Here is a 24,691-nt window from a genome sequence, read left to right as displayed (position 1 = left end):
AGCGCTGACGCGCGCAGGAGGTCAACGTTACCGTCCCGCCGGTCCCCCAGCACATGCATTGGTCGGGCAAGCCGGTCACCTAGGGCTGTGAAGACCATCCGGCTGTGATGCCCACGCCATGCGGTTATTTGCTGGTTCTGGATCCCACCTTCGTCTCCCAGCGGAGCACCTGTCGCTTCACGCGGGTGCTTGTCGATGGTGGCAGCAGCATAAACATTCTCTACCGCGACACCATGCAGAAGCTCGGCATCCTCGAGTCCGAGCTAGAGCCGACCCAAATGGTGTTCCACGACATCGTGCCCGGCCTCTCGTGCTTGCTGATTGGCAGGGTCCGGCTGGACGTGCTGTTCGGCACTACGGAGAACTTCCGTCGTGAGTCGATCTGGTTTGAGGTCGTCGACCTCTCCAACTCCTACTAGGCCATCTTGGGTCGGCCTGCCCTGGCCAAGTTCATGGCGGTTCCCCATTACACCTACTTGAAGATGAAGCTTCCAGGCCTGCGCGGGATCATTACCGTTTTGGGCGACTACAAGATGTCGACCGAGTGTGCTGTGGCCGGCTCCAAGCTGGCCGAGTCGCTCGTCATCGCCGATGAGCGGCGGCAGCTCGACCGGCTCGTGGCCCTTGCCCGTGAGCCGACTGTCGTGTCTGAGCCGAAGCTAAAGCAGCGGGCTGCGGAGGCCCGGTTCCAGCCAGCCACCAGCAAGAATACGAAGAGGATCCCTCTAGACCCGACTGATCCCACTGGCAAGTACGTCGTGGTGCGGGACGGCCTCAGCAGCAAATAGGAAAGTGAGCTCGTCGACTTCCTCCGTGAGAATCGGGATAACTTTGCATGGTCCTCCAAAGACATGCCGAGTGTCCCGAGGAAGTTCGCCGAGCACTTCCTCCATGTCCGACCAGACGCTAAACCGGCCAGGAAACCCCTACGCCGCTTCTTAGAGGCAAAGAGGAAAACCATTGGTGAAGAAGTCGCCCGGCTGCTAGCAGCCCGCTTCATGATGGAAGTCTTCCACCCGGACTGGTTGTTGAACCGTGTCCTGGTGCTGAAGAAGAACAATACTTGGCGCATGTGTATCGATTACGCCAGCCTGAACAAGGCATGCCCCAAGGATGCGTTTGCTCTGCCCCGTATCGATCAAGTGATCGACTCGACGGCCGGCTGTGAGCTGTTGTCCTTCCTGGACGCCTACTCAGGCTATCACCAGATCAAGCTAAACCCGTCCGACCGGTTGAAAACAGCTTTCATTACGCCGTTTGGGGCGTTCTTCTACATCATGATGACGTTCGGGCTGAAAAATTCCGAGGCGACGTTCCAGCGCTGCATGCAGCGGTGCCTCTATAGACAGCTCGGCCACAATGTACACGTCTACATGAACGACGTCGTGGTCAAGACGAAAGAAACCCGCACCCTCCTGGACGATCTCAAGGAGACGTTCGCGAGGTTGCGCGAGTTTCAGATCCATCTGAACCCGGAGAAGTGCGTGTTCGGCGTGCCAGCCAGCCAGCTCCTCGACTTCCTTGTCTCCGAGCGAGGGATCGAGGCCAACCCGGAGAAGATCCGAGCCATCAAGCGGATGGCCTAGCCGGCCAACCTGGCCGACGTCCAGAAGGTCACCGGCTGCCTAGCCTCCCTCAGTCGCTTCATCAGCCGGCTGGGAGAGAAGGCTCTCCTGCTCTACTACCAAGTCTAAAAGGCAGACGGTTTCATCTGGAGCGAAGAAGTCGACGACGCCCTGCGCGACCTCAAGCACGCTCTCAGCACTGCGGTGGTGTTCGCCGCGCCAGCTGACAAAGAGCCGATGCTACTCTACATCACGGCAACTAGCCGCATAGTCAGCATCGTCATGGCCGTTGAGCGCTCGGAGCCAGGCCAGCGCAGCCGGTCCAGCGACCGGTATACTACCTGAGCGAAGTGATGTGTGCCTCCAAGAAAAACTACCCGTACTATCAGAAGATGTGCTATGGTGTGTTCCTGGCGGCCCGAAAGCTCAAGCCCTACTTCCAGGAGCACACTGTCATGGTGGTGAGCACCGCTCCCCTCGGGGAGATCATGGGCAACACGGACGCGGCCGGCCGCATAGCCAAGTGGACGCTAGAGATGGCCCACCGCGACATCCGGTACGAGTCCCGTACCGCCATGAAGTTGCAAGCCTTGGCGGACTTCCTCGTCGACTGAGCAGAGACCCAGTACCTGCTGCCGCCTCCCGACTCCACCCATTGCGCATGCACTTCGACGGCTCAAAGATGCGCACTGGCCTCGGGGCCGACATTGTCCTCTCCTCTCCAAAGGGAGACCGACCGCAGTACGTCCTGCACGTACACTTCGCCGCATCCAACAATGTGGCAGAGTAAGAAGCGCTCCTACACGGCCTCCAGCTGGCTAAGGAGATCGGCGTCCAACGCATCCTCTGCTTCGGCGACTCCGACCTGGTGGTGCAGCAGGTCACTCGCGAGTGGGTTTTCTGGTCCAACAACTCACCGGAGGCTCCGAGGACTGTGAGTTCCATCACATACTCCGAGCTGGCAACGAGGCTGCCGACACATTGGCAAAAATTGGCTCCACTCGGCAGTCCATTCCAGCCGGTGTATCCGTGGAGCATCTTCGCAAGCCCTCCACCACACCTTCTCCTGATTCAGAGTCCATCTTCGTCCCGGCAGACCCCGGGGCTGCGCCGCCGGCCCCAGGGACTGCCAAGACCGGCTCGGGGACTGCCAAGACCAGCCCGGGGCTGCCAGCTCCCAGCCGCGTGCCCCAGCCAGCGCGCCATCTACAGCCGCTCAGTCACCTTCCCCAGCCGGCGCGCCATCTACAGCTGCTCAGTCGCCTGCCCCAGCCGGCGCATCGCGTGCAGTTCCCTAGCCGACGCCTCCTGATGGCCCGGGGGCTGCCGCCCCCTTCCAGGGGTCCCTCCCGCCCTACTCAGGGGCTGCAGTAGTCGGCCAGCCGTGTGCTGCCCCCAACCCAGAATATCCAACCATGGCGACCATGCTCACCGTGGTCACAACGCCATCTTGGGGACAACCCATCCTCGACTTCCTCGAAGGCAGCATTTTGCCAACCAACAAGGTCGGAGCCCGACGAATCCAAAGACGTGTCGGTGCTTACACTATCATCAATAACGAGCTCGTCAAGCGCAGTGTGTCTGGAGTCTTCAAGTGCTGCGTCGAGGCAGAAAAGGGCTACGAGATCCTCCTCGACATCCATCAGGGAAAGTGCGGCCACTATGCTGCCTCGCGCTCCCTGGTGGCCAAGGCGTTCCGCCATGGGTTCTACTGGCCTACTACCCTCAAGGAGGCCAAGCTGCTGGTCAAGAAGGGCAGTGGCTCCAAGCGCTTCAAGGCGCGCAACCACCAGCCGACTGCAGCCCTGTAGACCATCCCGCTCACATGGCTGTTCGCCGTTTGGGGCCTGGACATGGTGGGCCCATTCAAAACCGCCAGGGGAGGCATGACACATCTCTTGGTAGCCGTTGACAAGTTCACAAAGTGGATTGAGGCAAGGCCGATCCAAAAGTTGTTGACAAGTTCACAATGTGACCCAACGACCGTCACATTCATCAAAGACATAGCCGTCCGCTACGGTCTGCCCAACAAAATCATCACCGACAACAACACTGTAATGCCCCAAGTGTAAAACCTTCCCTATTTGGAACCTACTTCATCTGGGACCACCTTGTCATTGATATGAGAGAGTCCTATGCATGTATGATTTCATGTGTCCCTTATTTTCTTCCTTGCATGCATGCATACCATATTGTTTCATGCACATCTTGTTGTGTTCATGTGTAGCCATTGTGATTTCATGTGGAGTTGTGTATGTGGTGATGTGGCTAGTAGACTTAGCATAGGTGGTAGCTTATCTTTTTCTAAACCCTTTTCCCTCCTTGTTTCAAACCCAAATTTCCTCTTACTCCTAACCTGATTTAAAAAATGTCCTATGTTTAGGGAATATTGTGGGGATGATGGAGTGATATATTTTTTGTTTTGTTAAGTTGAAATAAGGGTGCAAATAAATCCAAAACAGAAACTAAATTGCTGTTTTGTATTTATTCAAGTTGCTCCAAAAATTCCTGTTGCATTTTATTTAAATAGGATATTTATTTTTAGGACCAGGGGCATTTTTGTTTTGATTTTATCTTCAACAGATTGCCGTGTGGGCCTTTTCTTTTCTCTGGGTTTTTATTGAAATAGGAAATAGGCAGAGTGGTCTTTTCTTTCTATCTGGCGCACTAGTGGGCTCCCTCCTACCTAGTCGGCCCATCTCTCTCTTGCGAGCCGAGGGCGCATCCCTTGTCGTCCTCCTCGCTTTCCAGCTCGACGGTGGGTCCGGCTCGTCAGGCTCCCAAGCCGTTCCCCTCTGTTTCACCGAAGAGAGCGTCGCGCACATGGCTTCCGTCGCGTCCCTCGCTCCCCCATCGCCCTATATAAGGCCCCTTGGCGTCCGTGCCTTGCTAGGGTTCCTCCTATGCCGCCGCCCCATCCAAATCGCATCTCCCTCCTCTCTTTGTCGTCAATGCAAGGTAAGAGAACGGCTCCGCCATGGCCGAGCCGTGAAGGTCGTCGTCGCCATCGCTGTGGGCCTGCTTCCTCCTCGTTGAAGGGTCCCGAAGCTTGCAAGCCTCTCCAGGAGTCCGTTCCCGCTGCTGGATCACCGTCTGCGCCCCTGCTTCCTCTTCTTCCCAGAGGCGCATCTTCTCCGACGAGCTCCTCCTCTCCGCGCGCTTCTTCCACTACTTCCTCTACGGGCAACTTCCTCCTCGACCCGTACGTGAGGTAGTGCTCCTCCTCCTTCCTACCTGTCCCAAATCGAGCACCGTAGCAGTAGAATCGATGTGCGTGTCGCCTCTGTCGCCGGAGCCGCCGCTCGCCGTGGATCCGTCGTCGTAGGGCCCCTCGGGCTGTAGTAACGCTAGAAATGGAACCCTGGTTACCCCAACAACCTTCCATCTAGGTCCCTCAGCTTGATTTGTAGCACAACGCCGGCGTGCACCTCCCCTTTCCGGCATATCATCCGGCAGCAGAGATGCAGAAGGGGTACCTCTTCAGAGTTACTACCCCTTATTTGTTAAGTTCAGTGTCGTAGTCTAGTGGTAGTGCGGTGTTGTTGCCTGTCAGGAGGGCGCGGGTTCGATCCCCCTCGGCACCCTTTTTAATTTCGTTTTGCTTCAACACAGTAGCCACCAGGGACACGTTACCCTGTTAGACTCCTCACCCTGTCGAAAATAGTGATAGTGGTGTGGTGGTTGGCTCTGTGGTTGTTAAACAGAGGCCCTGGGTTCGATTCCCAGGCCTGTCGCTTTTAGTTTCCTTCTTCCTCTTTTCTTTTTTTTCTTTTGCTATGATCTTGCTACACCTGTGCCTAAACAATAGGCATGAAAGTGGTGCACTTTATTTTTCTTTTTCCTTCTAGCATTGTAGTGGCAGAGTTGTGAATGTGTTGTAGGTGTGTGTTTTGTGCACATGCATGGTGATATGCATGTGTATGTGTGTATGCGTGCACATGGTGATGTGCATGTGTATGTGTGGTGGTGGTGCTAGCATAGTGCATGTTTGTAGATGCAACTAGTGTGTGCATATGTGGAGTAGTGAGATATGTAATTGTGCATGTATATTGTGGTGTGTGTATGTGAGTACCACACACACATGAGTTTGACTCATGTGGCACAAATAGATGTGTATGTGTAGGTGGTATGATTCTCCCATGATGTGTTACATGTTTAGATGCCTTACTTGTTTGTGTTTTGATCATGGACATGTTTTGATGTGTGTAGTGGAGTGGATGTGTGTGTGTGGGACAGCCCTCTTACAAGAACTTGTGCACCTTCACATGACCATATGTGAGTGGGCATAGTATCTTGTGTGGTGTGATTATCTTGGTAGATGAGCTTGTGATGTTGATGTGCTATGGCACACATACATGGGGTCAAAACCCTCATGTAACCATTGGTGTTGTGCACATGGGAAAGTAGCTATGTAGGAGTGGATATAGTGAAATGTACATCAGATGATGCACTATTTACTATGTATGTTTCTAGTAGTTTTTCCTTGTTTGTGGTCACTTGCTCCAAGTAAGTGCATAGATATTATATATGATTTCGGGTTAGAATCCATTGGTGAACTTAGTTTTGCCATTGGGACATTTTCTGGAGATGACATATTTCATTTTCTTCTATGTTTAGAGCTTGGTTCCATGAGTTGTGGTGTGCTCTTGTGTTTGATTCTTGGTTGTGGTAGTAGAGCGTGACCCCCTCTACCACATGTTGGTTTCATTTCATTATTAGGAATCCATATGTGCAAGTTGTGGCCAATTAAAGTAGGCATGTGGCTGAAATTCCAGATTAGTGAAAATCTAAGTCTGAGAATCTGTTTATATTTTCTTCTCCTGTTGATGAGGTTGTGCAGGTCAATGTGTTGTGATCTAGCCTTAGCTTTCAACTGGAAAGTTGAAGCTGATATGTTTGTATAGCTCCCTGTAATATTTCATTCCATTTGGAGTCCTGTATATATTGTTTTGGCTGCTGTCAAAATGCTTTAGAGCAAAGACAAATAGTGAAAATCTGGAATTTTCACTAAGTCCCTGAAATCTGATATTTTGGGCAAGTTTGCATCGTTGTAACTTTCTGTGTTTAATTACTTTGTGTGTGATTCTTGCTTGTGCTTGTAGTAATCTTGGATAGCTACAGACACATATATTATTTGTCATATTTGGGTGGCTGTAGGTGCTTTGCATGTAGCTCACAAAGTGCTATGATGCAGTTTATGGCAGATTGTGTACTTTTGTCATTTTGATGTTTGTGAGTGCTTACTTGATGATGTGGTGTTCTTATTTGCTCCACCCCATTCATGTTGGGTTGTTTTATGTCTTGGCTACCTGTAAATACCAGAGTTGAGCCATTGGGGTGTGTGGTGATGAATTTGACACGTAGGGCTTCATATCTTGTTTCGTTGATTCCCGTTGATACGTAGCTCCGATTGTAATGTTCTTTATATGCTTCTGCATCGTTTTCTCGAGACGCATCTGATCATGTCATTCTCATGCATGCCAAAATAGATTAGGATGCAGTTCTATTCAGGAACATGTATTTACTCTTTATGCTTGTGCTAGTGATAAAAATAGGGATGCATGCTCATATTCATCTCATGCATCATGTGCTTGTTCCATCTCGAGGTGCTGTTGTTCATTGGATGTCATTATTATGTTGGGTAGCACCGGGATCGGAGAATGAATACGTGGATGCGGGAGAGTACGTGCAGGACGAACAAGAACCATTCCAAGCTGAGGATATCACAGGCAAGATGATATGACCTTGATTCCATCTCTAGACTTGTTATGCTAGATTACGTTTCCTTTGTCATATGCTCGCTGCCTACCACTGAAATATTGCCTCCTGAAATGCCATGAACCCAAACACTGATCCCTTCCTAGCAAACTTGAATGTCTAAGTAGGCTTTGCTCAGCTACTAACGTTAGCGTTGCTAGATGTAGGTGCTTTGCCTCATGTGATAACATGAGATTGATATCATTATCTTAATTCTGTTATTTAATTAATGCACCTATATACTTGGTAAATAACGGAAGGCCTAGCCTTTTTCCGGGTGCTTTGTTCCGTTATTGCCGCCATAGTTACTGGCTACCGGTATTTGATTCCATATTGATCACTCCTAACACGTTTGGGGTTGTTATGGGGACCCCCTCGATAAATCGGGTAGTGTTAAGGCTTGTCCGGTAGGACCCAACATTGGTGTGAATTTGCTAATCACTTAATAATAATCTGCATAGGGAATAGCTACCCCGAGGAATTTAATCAATAACCCGGGTCAGTGCTCCTCATGAGTGTTGGTCCAACCCAGAGCAGCTTATTACGCTCCCCACGGCAACTCGGTGTTTTGGCGTGGTAACCATCGCTCATCCGGCGTGTCCTGAGACTGAGATACGCGGCTCTTATCAGGGTCGTCGACACGTCGGGAGGTCCTGCTAGTCTTGTCTTACCTTAGCGATACATCTTGCGTATAGGAATCCCGGTGAAGCTTTGGTTCTCCCCAGAGTTGAGGTTTTCCTCTAAGGAATCCGACAGATCACGAGATTCGTGATAGAGGATTACTTTGCGGCCTGTGTACGTTTGTGATGGACTAGTTGGAGCACTCCTGCAGGGTTTAATCTTCCGGAAAGCCGTGCCCGCGGTTATGTGTCAACTTGGAATATTTTGGTAACATCCGGTAATAGATAACTTATACATAAGCTAATAAAATTGCCAACTGTGTGCGTACCCGTGACTATCCCCTCGAAGATCTCTCTTCGATCGGGAACACGGTGGGGTTATGTTTGACGTAGGTAGGTGTTCAAGATCATCTATCTTCGACCGCTAGTATAGACCACATTCATATATGTTCTACGTAAGTTAGCCACCATATCGAGCTTAGGATGCTGCAACCTGAATACTCCACCTATCCAACCTAATAACTTGACTAGTTCTGGCACCGAGGTCATAGATTGCTGAGTCCCCGTGGCTCACAAATTCCTTCACAACACCAACAGGTTCAGGTACCCCAGAGACAGGTGATCCCGACGGCACGCAGCTGGCGTGGCAGTACGACGAGGAGAACGACTGCCTGTACGTGAACTATTCAGAAGATTGAGGCATGGTCGTGATCGTGGGCCAGCAGGCAGGGTAGCATAGCCATTTCCCTTGTTTTATAGTCCGTAGTGGAACTACTTTGATTGTATGCATGATGTACTCTAATATATTTATGAGATGGCAATTGAACCCCTGATTGTCAATCTGTTATTATTATGTATGTGCTATGATACCTTGTTTGCGAGACGCTTAGATGCGCTCCTTTCCAATTCGGGGCCTCGATCCCCAGATCGGAAAGGACCGCATCTTAGTCGTTACAAACACCAACTTCGCCAAGGGTGCCCTCGCCCGCTACTGTAGTGCACAAGGCATCCAGCTGGACCTCGCGTCTGTTGCCCACCTGTAGTCGAATGGCCAGGAGGAGCGGGCGAACGACCTCATCCTGGCCGGCCTTATGAAAGTGCGTTATATCGACTAGAGGGGGGGGGGGTGAATAGGCGATTTTTAGAATTTCCTCTCTGAGGAAATTCCTTTTGAGGAAATTTCTCACTGATGAATAACTTGCAGCGGAAACAACAAAGGATTAGAAGTGCAAAGACTACAACAACAGTTTTCTCGATGAGGATTATGGAAAACAGTTTGCATAGTACGCAGGCACAGAGTAAGTAGGTGAAGATTAACAGATGTGAAGAATTTGAGTTGAGGAAATTCAGAGAAAAACTTCAGCAAATTCTTCAAACAGAGACAATGAAAGTCTTCAACATACAATATTGAGGAATTGAAAGAGTTGAAGAAATAAAACCTGTATCACAGTGAAGACAGTTGTTGATGACTCAGTTCCAACTGCTGTGACAATCGTACGTCTGGTTTGGAGCGGCTTGGTATTGAAACCAAAGGACACACAGTCCCGGGACACACTGTCCCTACCGTATTCTCCTTGAGCTAAGGACACACAGTCCTCGCCCAACACTCGTGGTAAGTCTTCATGGCAGACTTCCAAACCCTCACAAACTCGGTCACCCGGCGATCCACAATTGACTGCTGGATTGCTCTAGACCATGACGCCTAACCGTCTGGAGGATGCAAAATCCTCAAAGGTAAAAGGCTTCAGTTCCACACAGGAACAAATTCTTCAGTGATGCTCAATCACTTGGTTTTTGGTTTGTGGTTTGGTGTTTGGGGTATTTCCTCAGTGATGATTTACTCTCGAAGACTCTGAGGAATTTGGGTTGCTCTAAATGAAAAGTGTGAGTTTCTCGCAGAGCAGCCAACCAACTAATGGTTGTGGGGGGCAGCTATTTATAGCGTGGGAGCATCCCGACATGATTTGACATAAATGCCCTTAAATATTACGACCGTTGGTGTGGATAAGATCAGCGAGGTGGCGCGAATCGCGGTAACGGTCGGGATCCTCAGCTATGAGAGTCCTCATGTCTCTCATATTCCTCACCTGAGGCTTTTGTAGGATTAGGCTTGGGTTGAGCATCATGAGGAAATTCATTCCGTAGTATTACCTCGAGCCCCTTTAATAGTACGGTGTTCCTATGACTCAAGAGTGAAGAAAAATGAAATAGAAAGAATAAATCTTGACGCTTCAAAGTCTTCAGACTGATTTTCTTCAGGACACACCGAGTTCCTGATCTTCAGTATCTTCATGAGGAATATCAATTTCATCGCAATTTCTTCGCGATCAAAATATTCAGCATAAGACCAATTTCTTCATCCGAAGATATACATTTTTAGGGGTCGATATTCATCATATAACTAAAACTTCTCAGCAACTTATAGAGCATGTGTACACTTATAAACACATTAGTTACTTAACCTATAAGTCTTCAAACCACCAAAATCACCAACGACACTAGATGCACTTACAATCTCCCCCTTTTTGGTGGTTGATGACAATTAGGTTAAATTTCGAACGGGGATAAAAATATGAAGTGTAAATACTCAGTTTGAGGAATTTGAAAACAAGATACTGAGAGACTCCCCTTGAAGATGTGCATACTTTGAGGATTTTGCTTTTCTCAGCAAATTCACGCTGATGATTTATATCATGGAGATCTCCCCGTGTATCTTGTAAATCATGCATATATATGACATATAATATGAAGAATTTGAGAATGCATGATGAGAAATGGTATCTCACAAATTTCAGCATGCGTGCATTAATATTTCAGCATGTTAAAAAGCATCAGAGTACCATCGGGCTTAAGTTACAACTCATTACATAAAACACTTCAGAAGAACCAAGAGTTTGTAACTTAATAAAGTTCATAAGTCCCAAAATATATCCCGCGTGAAGACTAACTCGGATTTCTCCCCCTTTGTCATCAAGTGACGAAAAGGGACAAAACTAAGGACTAACACCCCATGAAGACTTTCACTTCTTCGTTGATGAAGAGGCGTGAGGATTCTTGGCGACGAGCTTCTTCCCTGGGCCAGTAGCAGTGTCTTCTGGTTCTTCATCAGATTCTGCAGTGCGGAATGAAGAAAAAGAACTGTCCTCAAGGTCAGGAACTGGAATTGGCTTGAATTTCTTCTTGGGAGGCCACGACCAGTCAAAGTCCTCAGTGAACTCCAATTCATCAAGTTCCTCTTGAGTCTTCATATGAGCCAAGGTGGCCCAGGTATGATCAAACACCTCATGAAGATAATAGTGATTTTTCTTCACTGCATTCTGAGTCTCGTTGAGGGTTTTCACAATGGCACTAAATTGACGTTTTACCCATTTGTGATTGCGATCGACCTTCTGATGAAGACTGAGGAGTAGCTCTGTATTTTTCATCACTCTTGGGCCAACAGGGCTTGGTGGGTCTTGGGTAGCAGTGTCATCATATGAACAATATGACTCTGCTTCCCAGAACTGGCCATCAAGGGTCCTTTTTCCTTCATCAATGACAAATTTTCCTTTGCCTTCAACTGGCTCAAATGTCTTCTTGATGACTCTGATAGGCGACAGATACCCAATGTGGTTAGGAAAATCAGCAAGGTAGTTGATGCCTGACCTGCTTCTGATGAATTTCATGATCCAAGGAGCATAAATCTTCATGTCGAAGGGAGACATAGCATTATCAGCCAAAGTCCTCAAGAAGAAGTCTTGAATGTTTATTGGTATGCCATGGATGATGTTGAAGAGGATATTCTTCATGATGCCTATGACATCTTCTTTATCATCGTGGCCTTTGATTGGAGTGATGACATTGCACAGGATCATGTAGATGGTTCGTGGTTCATATTTCAAGTCTTGAACCAGAAAGGTAGTTCTCGGAGGTTGATCCTTTGCCAAAGGCTTCATGAGGACTTCCATCAGTCTGTTGGGCAACTCCCGTTCATCATACATAAGCACGACATTTTTTGAGGGAATTGAGACAGGAAGCGCACGAAGGAATTCAGTGGCTGGTGCTTTGTAATGCGTGTGCTGTGTCATCCAGTCTAGCACCCAAGTGTTGACATCCTTCGGATCTCCAGAGATATGCAAAGTAGTGTAAAATTGAAGAATGATATCGCTATTCCAGTCACCTATGTCAGTCCAGAGAGGCAGTAGTCCAGCTTCATGAAGAACATTTAGGACTGGAATGAAGCAAGGAATTTCTTCCATGTCAACATGAGGAATATGCTTCTGCTGAAATATTTTGTTCCTTCCGCAAAGCACAGAGGCATAGTAGTTGAGGTGAGTCCTCATCTAGAATTTGCGATGCGTGATGCGAAGCTTATCATATGGATTTGCGCTTGTGAAGTACATCCGTTCTTCGTAAAAAGCCTTTTTTTGAAACTTAGACCTCCTTGACAAAGGCTGATTTTGCTGTGGTTGAAGATTATGCTGTTGTTCTTGAATAGGAGCTACTATCATTGTTGTTTCTGGGTTGACCACAACAATAGCAGTTTTGGTGTTTGGTGCAGGAGCATTTTCTTCATTTTGGCCTTTTTCCTCAGGTTGAGGATTTTCTTCAGCTTGAGGAGTTTCCTCAGAGTGAGGAATTTGCTTGGTGGAGGAGGCAAAATCATCAGCTGATGCAACTGATCCTTGAGCAGATTCATCACAGATGGTCTTCCCATCAAACCCTGTGAGGATTTCTGTTGCAGCAGGAGTAGGAGGGACTTGGGTTGTGTCTTCCCAGAAGTCATCACAGAAAACAGGAGTGGTGCAATCAATATCATCAGATGTCTTTCGAGGAATGGAGGACTGAGGAATATCATCAATTTGCATTTCCTCATCCATGGTTTCTTCAGATTCAGCGTCTTTCATTTCCTCATCTTCTTCAGGAATGACATAGTCAATTCCGGAGGGAACTAGTGCATAGGATGGAGCTACATTGAGAGGTGTAGCATCCAATGGGGCATTTGAAGACTCTATCGGCGTGACCTTTGGGCGCTTGGCCTCTGATGATTCTGAGGTCATTGAAGCTTTTCATTTCTTTGCTTCCTTTTCAGCAGCCTTGGTCTTCTTCACGTCTGATGCAGACGGAACCATCTTCTTCAGCTTTGAGGGTTGAGGTGAAGGGATTCTTTCTTCAGGAGCTGGTGCGGTTTCAGTCCTGGCAGTTACCTCAGCTGAAACATTTTCTTCAACTGGAGCATTTTCACCAGTTGGAGCAGATTCAACAGCTCGAGTATCTTGAGGCATTTCATCAAAAATAGGTTCATCAACTTCATCTTCTTCGGTCAGCTGAAGCGAATAGCTGGTCTCAGGCAACTTTTATTTCATAGGAGGAGCATCCTTCTTGTTGTATTCATCAATTGCATCAGTTGCAAATTTAATGAAATTCACCTTGATACTTTGACGATCAGATATGTTCGTGTACCTGTCAGTCAAAGTCTTCAGTTCAGCCTGGGTGGACACAAGAGCTTCAGGCGTCAGATTGAGGAGATTCTGCCTAAGGAATTTCTCCTTCTTCAGTTTTGCAGCCTTTGCTTGCTTGGCTTGCTGCTCTTTCCATTAGCCTCATTGATGAATGTGGCAACCATGTGGCTGAGACCAGGAGGAACCTTCAAATCATTAGTGGGAGTGTTTGGGTCATTGTTCGAGACATTGATGAAATCCAGCAGAACCTTGGGGGTCCATGGCAAGAGGAATAGAGCTGCCCGAGGCTTGTGCAACTCGTTCCTTCTTGTTTCTGATTATAGCTTGAAGAGTTTCATCATCGTATTCCTCACTCCCTTCTAATGCAGAGGGGATGTTTATGACTTTGCTTGGGCTGGGCTTGATGCCTCTTCCAGCAGTCATTTTGGTCTTCAAAGGTGTTGGTGAAGACTTTATCGCAGAGCTCGTGTCAGATGGAACAGAGGAGCTAGAATGAGCAGGCTGATGCTTGACTATCTGCTTTTGTTCAGGCTTTGAGGCCCGTGGTGCCGTTGAAGGTTTTGGTGCTGGTGCAGCCTTCTGAAGCAATTTCTCTTTAGGCACTGAGGCCTTTGATTTCTTTGGCACAACCTTCATTTGAGGAATGGCTATACCAGAAGCTTCAACAGCAGAAGAGGTGGCTACAGTGGCAGCAGCAGATTCCTCATTGTATTTCTTCACTGCAGCTTCTACTTTCCTCTGCAGTTTAGACGAGTGTTTGTCTTTGTCCTCAGGGTAATCCTCAACTGTTGTGACGCTTGAGGTATGTGCAACCTGTTGATTACCAAGAGGAGGCCTCTTGCAAGGTGGCTTGAGGGCGAATTTCTTCGCATACTTTGGAGTGACATAGCGATATTCCTTCCACTCCTTAGTCCACCCGCGTTCTATTTTTGAATCCTTATTTTGCGCTTTGGCATAGGTTCTTTGCCAAATATTTCCTCATCAGGCATGCAATAATCAACGTATATGTCCTCAAGGATATCAACTGCAGTGTTCTGTTCAAGTTTCTTTCCACCCTTTTGCTTTCTGTCATCTTCCATTTTCTTCAGCTAATGCTTTTGCTGAGGAATTTGCACTCTTGAAGATTCTGATGACCCTGGCAAAGTTTCTTCGAGGAACGCTGCAAATGAGTTAAGTTGATGAGAACCTAGAGATTCATCAACTGACATTTTGTACCTGTGAATAGAGTATGGGTGCGAGGAATTTGAAGAGGTCATATGCGTTCTCAGATTTGAAGAATTTAAAATTAGAAGTTTGAGGAATTTGACCAGTGGGTTGAGGAATTTGACTAAGCATTCTGATCTTGGGTTCTAGAGTTGTGCAGATTCAAGAATTTACACAATTGAGGAATCATATGAAGAATTTTAGGGGCTTAGTGAAATTCATCAAGTGTTTGAGGAATTGAGTGTGCGAAGCTGACAGACAGTGAGGAAAAACACATTTCTCGAATCTAAGGTGAAATAGTAGATCAAAAGTGGCTAGTAAAATAAGATTTTAATTACCCTGTGTGACAAACACGAAGAACAGAGGCAGTAATAGTAAGAAGCGCTTCGGTTCTAGTCTGTTGCGCCCTAACTTGGCGGAAAAAGACAGCTACGGCAGCGGCGGAGGAAGATGTTCCGCTTCCGGCGTGATTTCGGCGACAACGATGTCGAGGTAGTGAAGCTGTTCCGCACCAGCGATGAGATTGCTAGCAGTGGCGCTTGGTTTGAGCTTGAGTGGAGAGATGAAGAGAGGACGAAGGGTTTTAACTGAGGGGGTAAGGACCTATTTATAGCTCAGGTGGAAAACTGTTCGAGCATTTTTTTAGGACCGAACTGCCCTTGCACGACGTGTGGAGCCTGAGATCAAAGCGGTGGAGATTGTACTTATCTGATCGTGGAAGTGGGGTTCAGTTACTGTGTAACAATATAAAATTCATTTTTGAAGATTTGAGGATTTCGTTGCAAAATCCTCAACTAACAAGGACACAATGAGGATTTTGAACAAGTTTCAAGTAGGATGCATATGAAGAATTGAATAGACTGGGTGAGTATATCATAGAGGGGAGTAGGGTCCGATCACATTCACTTAGATGAAATATCAAATTGAAGAAACGGCCATGAGTGAATGCTGTTGAGGACTTTGAAATCACAATCCCTCTCTATATATATCTAGGAAAATGAAAATCATCAAGTATTTTGAAGATTTTGAAAAACTTGAGGATTTTGTGACAAAGCGTGAGCTTGATGAATTTCAACTTTGAAGAAAAGCAGCTTGAAGACTTTCAAAGTTGGGTGGTGGCGTGACCCATCGTATAAGAATGATGATTTCAGGCGTCGCGTACAATTGTCGTACGGCCCAGAGAACCAAATTCTTCATTAATTTCCTCACAATGAGAGTGATATTCTTCATTGATTGAAGAAAATTGATTCTTCGTGTGTTGCACATCCAAGTCATCAATTTTGCATAAGTGTTAGGATGTGTGCATGTTTTCACAAAACATTTGAAGACTCTAAGATATTTAGCTCACACCTCAACTTGCAAAACCTTTTCTCATCCAAGGGCTTAGTGAAAATATCTGCTAATTGATCGTGAGTCTTCACATGGTCGATGATGATATTACCCTTGAGGACATGGTCTCGAAGAAAATGATGATGAATCTGGACGTGCTTAGTCTTCGAGTGTTGAACTGGGTTGTATGCAATGTTGATTGCACTCTCATTGTCGCAGTAGAGAGGCACATTCTTCATGTTGATGCCGTAGTCCTTGAGGGTTTTCTTCATCCATAGCAATTGAGCACATCATGATCCAACAGCAATGTACTCAGCTTTGGTAGTGGAGAGAGAAACGCAGTTCTGCTTCTTTGAGGACCAACAGACTAGTGATCTTGCGAGGAAATGACAAGTGCGAGAAGTTGACTTGCGATCCACACGGTCACCAGCATAGTCAGAATCAGAATATCCCACGAGATGAATATTTGAGCCCTTGGGGTACCATAATCCTAGTGTTGGTGTGTGAGCTAAGTATCGTAGAATATGCTTCACAACCTTATGGTGTGATTCCTTCGGTTTTGCTTGAAAACGAGCACACATGCTAACACTAAGCATTATATCTGGCCTAGATGCACATAGATACAATAAAGAACCAATCATCGAGCGATATACCTGTTGATCGAAATCTTTACCATTTTCGTCAGTGCAGAGTTGGCCTTTGGTAGGCATGGGAGTCTTGGCTCCTTTGCATTAATGCATGTCGAATTTCCTCAGAACATCCTTGAGGTATTTCTCCTGTGATATGAAGATGCCATTGTGTTGTTGATGAATTTGATGACCTAAGAAGAATTTCAGCTGCCCCGTCATAGACATATGATATTCTTCACTCATCATGTAAGCAAATTCATCACTGTAACGTTTGTCAGTACATCCAAATATAATGTAATCGACATATATTTGGCACACAAATAGCTCATTATCATATGATTTAGTGAAAAGAGTTGGACTGTGTGAACCAGGTTTGAAGCCTTTCTTCATGAGGAATTCCTTCAATGTATCATACCACGCCCGAGGGGCTTGCTTGAGGCCATAGAGTGCCTTTTTGAGTCTCAAGACTTTGTCTGAATTCTTCGGATCCTCAAAACCGGGGGCCTGAGCAAGATATACTTCTTCCTCAAGCTTACCATTGAGGAATGCACTTTTCACATCCATTTGATATAAGGTAATGTTATGATGATTAGCATAAGCAAGTATAGTTTGAATAGCTTCTAGTCTAGCAACAGGTGCAAAAGTTTCATCAAAATCAATTCCTTCAACTTGTGTGTAGCCTTGGGCTACAAGTTGTGCCTTATTACTCACCACTTGACAATCGTCATCTTGCTTGTTTAGGAAAATCCACTTGGTGCCGATGATATTGTGCTTGCGAGGATCTGGTCTTTTGACGAGCTCCCACACGTCATTCAGCTTAAATTGAAGAAGTTCATCTTGCATGGCTTGAATCCACTCAGGTTCCATGAAAGCCTCAACAACTTTTGAAGGTTCTCTGATAGAGACAAAAGAAGAATGCGCACAAAAGTTAACTAAGTGCGAAGCTTTTGAGCGAGTGAGAGGACCTGGCGCGCTAATGTCATCGAAGATTTTGACAAGTTCTACTTCATTTGCAATCTTCGGATGAGCTGGTTGAGGATTTCGTCTGGGATGAGGAATTTGTTTTGGAGCAATTTCCTCAGGAGCATCTTCTTGAATTTCATCAGTGCTGGGGATGATTTCTTCTGCAATTTCCTCAGTAGGAACAATGTATTTAGTAGCTTTGAACTTGATTGCTTCCTCAAGAGATAATTTATCTGGATCAGGAGGCAATTGCTCTCTTTGCGAGCCATTAGTTTCATCGAACCGCACATCTACAGTTTCAACAACCTTGTTGTTATAGGTGTTGAAAACTCTGTAGGTGTGCGAGTCCTTTCTGTAACCAAGCGTAAAACCCTCATGTGCTTTAGGTGCAAATTTTGAGCTATGGTGAGGATCTCTAATCCAGCATTTTGCACCGAAGACTTTGAAATAACTTAAATTAGGTTTCTTGTCAGTGAGGAGTTCATATGAGGTTTTCTAGAGGAATTTGTGAAGGTATACCCTGCTGATGATGTGGCAAGCAGTGTTGATTGCTTCAGGCCAGAAACGACGAGGAGTCTGATATTCTTCAAGCATAGTTCATGCCATTTCAACGAGAGTACTGTTCTTTCTTTCGACGCCGCCATTCTCTTGAGGAGTATAAGGAGCAGATAATTCGTGAGTAATACCAAGTTCATCAAGATAAGCCTCAAGACCAGTGTTTTGAATTCTGTCCCATTATCACTCCTAATGTGCTTGATCTTGACACCGAAGTTCGTGGAGGCCCTTGAGGAAAATTGTTTGAAGACTTCCTGCACTTCAATTTTATACAGAATGATATGCACCCAAGTATATCTGGAATAATCATCAACTATGACAAAGCTGTATAAAGATGCTGCATTTGTTAGAGTGGCATAATGAGTAGGTCTAAATAGATCCATGTGAAGCAATTCAAATGGACAAGTAGTAGTCATGATAGTCTTCGAGGGGTGTTCTGATCTGTTCATTTTTCGAGACTCACAAGCACCACAGATGTGGTCGTTGAGGAATTTGACTGATTCGATGCCAATGCCATGCTTATTTTTCGCCAACGTGTGCAAGTTCCTCATGCCTGCATGACCAAGTCTTCGATGCCATAGCCAGCCTTCTGAGGTTTTTACTAGTAAGCATGTGGCTGGTTGAGGACCTGTATTAAAATCAACAATGTACAAATCTCCTCTTCTAACACCTTCGAAGACTTTGGATCTGTCAGATTCCATGATGACTACACATCTATATTTTCCAAAGATAACAACCATATCAAGATCACAAAGCATTGAGACTGACATGAGGTTAAACCCAAGGGATTCGACAAGCATCACCTTGTCCATGTGCCTGTCCTTGGAAATAGCCACTTTGCCAAGTCCCAATACCTTGCTTTTACCTTTGTCTGCATAGGTGATTTGGTTCAGAGGTGATGGAGTCAGTGGCATATTCATCAACAAGATTTTATCACCAGTCATGTGGTGTGTGCAGCCACTATCAAGAACCCACTCAGTACTCTTGGGTTTGTCATCCTGCAGATGAATTAGTACAACTTACCATCTCATATGCTTCAGACTTGAAGAATATGATACCAATTTCATTAGATAGGAATTTCATCATAAACAGTAAATTTGAGGACGTGTGAAATGTTATCATTTCATCAATTTTAGCTTGTGTCCAATCAAGCATTTTCCTCAGGTCTCTAGGAAATTCTTCAGATGATGATTTTCATATGGAGACCTGACATGCAGAAGTGATTAGTTCAATTTCTTCACCACCCACATCTGAAGGGGTGGCAAAGAGTTCATCATCCTCCGAGCACCATATGAGAAAGGGGGCATTGAAGCTAATGCACTTCTCTTCACAGTAGGGAGGTTAGAGTACTCAAATGAATAGGCAGAGAAATTCTTTGAGGATTTATGAACATAATGATTTGAGGAGTAATGCTCATATTCATACCCCTTCTAATTTCCCTGCATATCAGAAGCATTAGCACGAGTACGAGCATAGTTTTGAACAGTTGAGGATTTTGATCCTATTGAAGACTTTGATACACGTGAGGAATTTGATCTGGGGTTCTGGTTCTTCACTGGTGGTGTCTTGAGGACATTCACGTGAAGATTTTCCAAGCAACTTTTAGGGACCCAGATTTTCCTCAGGGGTGGTCCATTCCTGCAGTTAGTTCCAACATATCGAGCAAATACTACACCAGATTGATTTTTGAACAGTTTATAGTTGGAGTCCAATGACTCGTCTGAGGAACAAGATAATTCACATGCGAAGCCTGTTAGATTGGATGGATCAACAAGAGGTCCTTTAGCAGCAACCCATGAGGTTTTGGGATACTTCTCAGGTTTCCAGTATGATCCATCAGCATTCAATTTCCTCTCTAAGGAAATTCCTTCTTTCCTCGGGTTCGTGTTCAATATCTGTTTTTTGAGCACATCGCAAAGGGTTTGATGCCCTTTGAGACTTTTGTAGATGCCTGTCACATACAATTCCTTCAGCCCTGCATTTTCGTTAGTAACATTTGTGGTTTCCTCAAGTGAGGAATTTGATACCACATGAGCAGTTGAAGAATTTGTAGCAATAGAATAATTTGGTGATTCTGGTGAAGAATTGGCATTTTCATGTTCGATGCATTTGAGACATGGTGGAATGAATTCAACCTGAGCGACACTGATCTGTTGAGCAAGTAATGAATCGTTTTCCATTCGAAGATCATCATGGGACATCCTTAGCTTCTCAAGATCAAGTTTCCTTTGAAGAAATTCATAGGAAAGTTTCTCATGATTAGCCAAGAGTGTGCCATGATGATCTTGAAGATTATTAAATCTGTACTGAAGACTTTTCATATCTTCAGTGAGGGTTTGGGTAAGATTCATTTCATCATTCAACAGGTCATCGCTTCTGTCTAGCAAATTTTGAAGCTTTTCAAGGGCATTTTGTTGTTTAGTTGCAATGTTGGCAAGTTTACTGTAACTGGGTTTTTTATAATCATCAGGTTCATAGTCACTTGAATCAGAGGAGGAAGTGTCATTCGGTACCTTTGAACATTTTGCCATGAAGCAATAGGTTGGAGCGAAGTCATCAGCATAGTCATCAGTGTAGATGGCGTTGTCGTTTTCTTCAAGGTTGAAAATTGACTTGCTCACGAATGTGGTAGCCAGTGCAAGACTTGTCACACCAGACTCTGAGTCTTCTTCAGAACCTTCCTCTTCATCACATTCCTCAGATTCTTCCTCAGAATCCATTTCCTTGCCAATGAGTGCCCGAGCTTTTCTGAAACTAGTCTTCTTGTGCGATGAGGACTTTGAGCATGAGGATTTTGAAGATTTCTTCTTTTTCTTCGTCTCATCAGAACTTTCATCCTTGTATATCTTCTTATTTGATTCCTTCACCCATCAAGGACAATCAACAATATAGTGACCTGATTTCTTGCATTTGTGGCAAGTTCGTTTCTTATAGTCCTCAGATGAAGATTCTGATTTCCTCATATGTCTTCTTGAAGATTTAGCAAACTGGCCACGTCTTGTAAACTTCTGGAATTTCCTCACGAGCATTGCAAGCTCATGTCCAAGTTCTTCAGGATCACCAATGCTGCAATCCGAGTCTTCTTCTTCAGATGAGGAAATTCCTTTGACGTTCAGTGCACGAGGTATAGAATAGCTTGATCCATACATATCTCTATTTTCTTCCTATTGGAATTCATGAGTATTGAGTGTTTCGAGTATATCAGCAGGATCAAGCATCTTATAATCTGATCTTTCTTGAATCATCAGAACCAAAGTATCAAATGATGAATCCAAAGATCTTAGTAGTTCCTTCACAACTTCATGGTCAATAATGTCTCGAGCTCCTAGTGCTTGTAGTTCATTTGAGATGTCAGTGAGGCGATCAAACGTATCTTGGTAGCTTTCATTGTCAACCCTCTTGAAGCGATTGAAGAGATTGCGAAGAACATCAACACGAGAGTCACGCTGAGTTGATATTCCTTCATTGACTTTGGACATCCTTTCCCAGATTTGTTTTGCTGAGCCCAAAGCACTCACTCTGCCATACTAACCTTTGCTCAGATGGCCTTAGATCATATTCTTCGCTTAAGAATCAAGTTGCTTGAATTTCTTCACATCAGCGGCAGAGACAGTAGCAGCAATGGAGGGAACGCCATGTTCCACAATATACCAGAGATCATTGTCAATTGCTTGAAGATGCATCTGCATATTGGTCTTCCAGTAGGGGAAGTCCTTTCCTTCGAAAGTAGGACATCCTGCAGTAACCTTGATCATGCGTGCAGTCGACATAACTAAAACTCCAGGTGGTTAAACCAAAATCACACAGAACAAGGGAGTACCTTGCTCTGATACCAATTGAAAGTGCGTTATATCGACTAGAGGGGGGGGGTGAATAGGCGATTTTAGAATTTCGTCACTGAGGAAATTCCTTTTGAGGAAATTCCTCACTGATGAATAACTTGCAACGGAAACAAAAAAGGATCAGAAGTGCAAAGACTACAACAGTAGTTTTCTCAATGAGGATTATGGAAAGTAGTTTGCACAGTACGCAGGCACATAGTAAGCAGGTGAGGATTAACAGATGTGAAGAATTTGAGTTGAGGAAATTCAGAGAAGAACTTCAGCAAATTCTTCAAATAGAGACAATGAAAGTCTTCAACATACAATATTGAGGAATTCAAAGAATTGAAGAAATAGAACCCGTGTCACAGTGAAGACAGTTGTTGATGACCCACTTCCAACAGCTGTGACAGTCGTACGTTTGGTTTGGAGGGGCTTGGTATTGAAACCAAAGGACACACAGTCCCGGGACACACAGTCCCTACCATATTCTCCTTGAGCTAAGGACACACAGTCCTCGCCCAACACTCGTGGTAAGTCTTCAGGACAGACTTCCATACCCTCACAAACTCAGTTACCCGGCGATACACAATTGACTGCTGGATTGCTCTAGACCATGATGCCTAACCGTCTGGAGGATGCACAGTCCTCAAAGGTAAAAGGCTTCAGTTCCACACATGAACAAATTCTTCAGTGATGCTCAATCACTTGTTTTTTGGTTTGTGGTTTGGTGTATGGGGTATTTCCTCATTGATGATTTACTCTCGAAGACTCTGAGGAATTTGGGTTGCTCTAAATGACAAGTGTTAGTTTCTCGCGGAGGAGCAAACCAACTAATGGTTTTGGGGGGCGGCTATTTATAGCCTGGGAGCATCCCGACATGATTTGACATAAATGCCCTTAAATATTATGACCGTTGGTGTGGATAAGATCGGTGAGGTGGCGCAAATCGCGGCAACGGTCGGGAACCTCAACTATGAGAGTCCTCATGTCTCTCATATTCCTCACTTGAGGCTTTTGTAGGATTAGGCTTGGGTTGAGCATCATGAGGAAATTCATTCCGTAGTATTACCTCGACCCCCTTTAACAGTACGGTGTTCCTATGACTCAAGAGTGAAGAAAATGAAACAGAAAGAATAAATCTTCACGCTTCAAAGTCTTCGGACAGATTTTCTTCAGGACACAGCGAGTTCCTGATCTTCAGTATCTTCATGAGGAATATCAATTTCATCGCAGTTTCTTCGCGATCAAAATCTTCAGCATAAGACCAATTTGTTCAGCCGAAGATATACATTTTAGGGGTCGATATTCATCATATAACTCAAACTCCTCAGCGACTTATATAGCCTGTGTACACTTATAAACACATTAGTTACTTAACCTATAAGTCTTCAAACCACCAAAATCACTAAGGGCACTAGATGCACTTACACCTTAAGCGCAGGCTGGTCGAGCCACTCAAGTGCTCGGCTAGCTCCTGGATTGAGGAGCTGTCGGCTGTGCTGTGGAGTCTGCGTACGACGCCGAACAGATCGACACGCTTCACACCATTCTTCTTGGTGTATGGTGCCGAGGCGATCATCCCCACCGACGTCGAGTTCAACTCGCCTTGGGTCACCCTATACACTGAGGCGGACGCCAAGGAAGCAAAAGAAGACGGTGTTGACCTCCTCGAGGATGCACGTGAGCTAGTGTTGTCCAGAACAACCATCTACGGGTAGGCCCTACGCTGCTACCACAATCGGCGGGTCAAGCCACTCTTATTCATAGAGGACGACCTAGTGCTCCGGCTGATCCAACAGACAACCGGCCAGCACAAGATATCCGCCCATGGGAGGGCTCCTTCATCATTAGCAAGGCCTTGAGCAACAACGCCTACTATCTGGTTGACGCTCGAAAGGCCAGAAAGAACAAGAAGGACGCCTCCGACTCTGAGTCGGAGAGGCCATGGAACGAACAACTTCTCCGCCCGTTTTACAGCTCAAGTATGCATGTATGTATGTGTACTACTTTCAATAAATAAAGTAGCCGGAACCCCAGAGCAGGACTCGGGGACTGCCATTTTATCGCAAATCATGGATCACTCTTTCTTTCGCGCCGGCTGCCCCCGGGGACTGCCGGATCACCCAACCCCCGCCCCAACTCGAAGTACTATATCTCCTTCTCCTAGACGGCCTAACCCTAGCCGGCTACATACCACCACGTGGTTGTAGGGCCGGCAGGTGCACAAGCAAAAGGAGGCGGGGCATATAGGAAAAAATCGACTAAGGGTGGGACTGTTCGGCAATATTGCCCCGACAAACTCAGAATCCAACTTGTAAAATTTTTGAAGTACCAGCACCGCGCCTCCGGCAGCCCACTCCTTGCTCGGCCACAGTCCGCCAACCGGGCTGCTAGGCCAAGGAGCGGGGCAGATGGGAAAAGAACTTAAAGCAAGGGACAATGACGAGCCAAAGGACAAACGACAGATAGTTAAAACTAAAACATGCAATATATACATAAGATAAGGGCCCACGACCAAGAGTATGGCTACAATACACCCCCAGTGGGTGGACTTGTTCTTAACAGTTAAAAATACAGCAGGAAAGTAAGCAGGAAAAGCAAAGCCGGCTACGACAACACCACCTCCCGGTCCAGCCGACACGGATGGCCGACCCATCTAAGCGTCATGGGCCGACGGTGCCTCCTGGCGGGCCTCCGTCTCGCCAGCCGGCGGCACCCCCACCTTGCCAGCCTGAGGCGCCTCCGCATTGGCACCTTCAGGTGGTTGCACCTCCGTGGAAAAGGACGTGGACGCTCCGCCACCAG

Source organism: Hordeum vulgare, chromosome 7H (genome assembly GCF_904849725.1).
Source record: "Hordeum vulgare subsp. vulgare chromosome 7H, MorexV3_pseudomolecules_assembly, whole genome shotgun sequence".
NCBI classification, from domain to species: Eukaryota; Viridiplantae; Streptophyta; class Magnoliopsida; order Poales; family Poaceae; genus Hordeum; species Hordeum vulgare.
This window is presented reverse-complemented; position numbering follows the sequence as displayed.